The sequence below is a fragment of the Trachymyrmex cornetzi genome, unplaced genomic scaffold, assembly GCF_001594075.2.
Source record: "Trachymyrmex cornetzi isolate Tcor2-1 unplaced genomic scaffold, Tcor1.1 scaffold309, whole genome shotgun sequence".
NCBI lineage: Eukaryota > Metazoa > Arthropoda > Insecta > Hymenoptera > Formicidae > Trachymyrmex > Trachymyrmex cornetzi.
This window is the reverse complement of record NW_017297786.1, coordinates 437,298-440,082: the sequence shown is the minus strand read 5'-3', so window position 1 is coordinate 440,082 and position 2,785 is coordinate 437,298.

The window sequence follows — 2,785 nt, the reverse complement described above, 5'->3', positions numbered from 1 at the left end:
CGCTTGCATAGATTGGGCTCGCGGCTCGTCGAGTATATTCTAATAAGCCTCGAGGTATGAGAGAGACGGTACGAGGGCACCAAACGAATGACTCCCATCGTACCGTCCGGACTAACATGCGAGAAAAAAAAAGCCTCTCTATTGCCCGCAAAAGCTCGACGTTGCAATATTATGCGACTGATATTACTAGTAGCGAGACTGATGATTACCGAGACGCTACTCTCTTTTCTTTCTACCGGAGGCTTATACACAGTCCGAAATGAATCTATCAAGTCACGGACCAGATTAGCCTTCATCGCCGAACTTTTTGACTATACTCAACCACCGCCGGTGTTTCGCTGTTTTTTAAAACTCTGCTCGTTCCTGAGATCTTTTTTGGGTCGAACGTTTGCTGGGAACGGAGGCGGCTTTGTTTTATAGCATGATGGACTTAGAGCTTTGTCAATTTTCCTTTTCATATATATTTTTTTATAACTGACTGAATGATAAATCATGTTCAAATCATGTCCAAAGAGATAACTTTCCATTTTTTGACTGCTTCTAAGCTTCGTATATCATATTCGGTCAAAGCATGCTTATATTCGTATCTTCGACTGTATAAATCTTTTTAATCGGTGATGAAACAAGGCGAAGATACGTATCCAACGTTTTATTTGTCTAACCTGCGATGCTTGATTTTGTGCCAAAAGGGCTAGACAAAAGAAAGATTTTCTCGATAATTTTGCAAAGATCGCGCGTCGGACAACTCTTGCGACTTCTCGCAAGCTGCACTTATATATATATTTTTCCTATTTTTCTTTACACAAAAAAAAAAGCGTACAATATAGTTTTGATCTCAGCGTTCGCTTGGGACGCGCGTAGAAAGTGTTAAGTTCATCGATCCAGAAAGGGGTTTTCCGTTGCCGAGTGTACAATTACGAACTCGACGAACCTGCGAGCTGCGGTCGCTAGTGCGACAGCGAAGATTACCGAGAATTATCTACACGTACACGAGTCGCAGACACATAAATACACGCACACAAACACACACACACACTAGACACACTGATAGATGATCTCGCACAGACATCCTACACGTGAAAAAGAGAGGGAAAAAGAAGAGAGGGTCACGGGCCCCTCGATTCGCCACGAAATCACGTAGTGAATATATAGCGGACGGCGCGTTCGTTCCACCCGGCTTCCCTCGCCATTAGAGTATTATCTTAAAATGATATCTTTATATAAGCGAAATAGCAATGGAAAAATATAATAGCTCTAATATATTATAAACATAAACAACATGTATATATATATATATATATTTATATATCGTGCATATATAAATATATATATGCATATATGATGTTTGACCGTTGGTGCGAAAGCGAGAGAAAAAGGAACGTGTATGTGTGTGTGTGAATGAAAGAGAGAAAACATAGGCGGCGAATGATATTTTGTCGACGAGATCTAGATTTTTGTATTTTTCGCGCATTTCGCCGACGGGACGACGGGTGGTCTTTTGGGCCGTAACGCCATAGAGAAAGAGAGAAATTATCAACATATTATCTAGGAATATGTTACATGATGCGTAGAGAAAATGGAAAATTGCAGAAAATTATGAGGATAAAAAAAAATAAAGAGGGAGAGAATAGAACGCAAACGCGTAAGTCGAGGGGCCGCGCGTCCGCTCTCGGGCAGGAAGAACGAGCGCAAAAAATGGGGTCGGTCGATGGCGCCGACAACTCTTGCGAGTTGTATTTTTCAACTCGTGATAATCGAGCGGATCGCTTAAATCCGATGCTAGGAACGACACTTGTTTCACGTTAAGGATCGATGATGCATACGTAGTAGCGTGTTTTTTTTTTTTTTTTTCGTTTGGAAAGACATAATCATATATTATCGCTATATTACCTTGCATCAATATAAATATATATATATATATATCTATATATATGTATGTATACCGCATGGATGTATATCGGATCGCGCATCCGTCATATACGTCCATATTATTCTATATACATATACAATATGTCGCTGTACCGCTTCCTCTCCGAGATCGCTGGAAGGAAGGACGAATGCCCGAACGTCTCTCATTACTTTCGAGAGACAGACGGTAACTATGACATCGTCCTATCCTCCCCCCGTTCTCGTGGACGAACATCGTGCTTTCGCTAGAGCGATTCTTAAGGGCCCCCCCGTTAAACGCGAGGGTGCAAAACCGCGACGTTCGTCCTTCGTATCCACGAGAGGGAGCTCGGTACATGTCCCTACGACCTGTTTCTGCATATATAATCTCGTTTCGAAGAAAGACGAAAGAGGGGAAGAAGCTAATCAAACGGGGCTTTCACAATGGAGGACCCTTAACGCGCGTGACAGGAGAGGACGATACTCCTCGAATTTTTACTCGAACAACAAACGCGATAGCTTAAAACGTTAATTGCGAGAGGTACTATTCCGCGCATTTTCGTTTTCCCTCGCTTCGACATCGAGTTTATTCCATACGTTCCACTTTTTCTTTCCAACTCCTCTGTCACAATCTCCTCGATTTATCCACCCTTTCTCCCTCCCCCTCCCCTCCTCCTCCTCCCTCCCCGCATTACCAAGCCTCCTTCGTCGTTGTCTGCATTTCTATTTTTTTATCAAAAGTTCTTGTCAATCGTTGCCATTTTTTAAACGAATATATGCTCAAGTCGCAGCTCCGAATAAGTCGAGATATATAATACATATTACATATATTATATATAAATATATATATTATATATATCTAAATCGCCCATCTCGTGATGGACGTTGGAAGATGAAA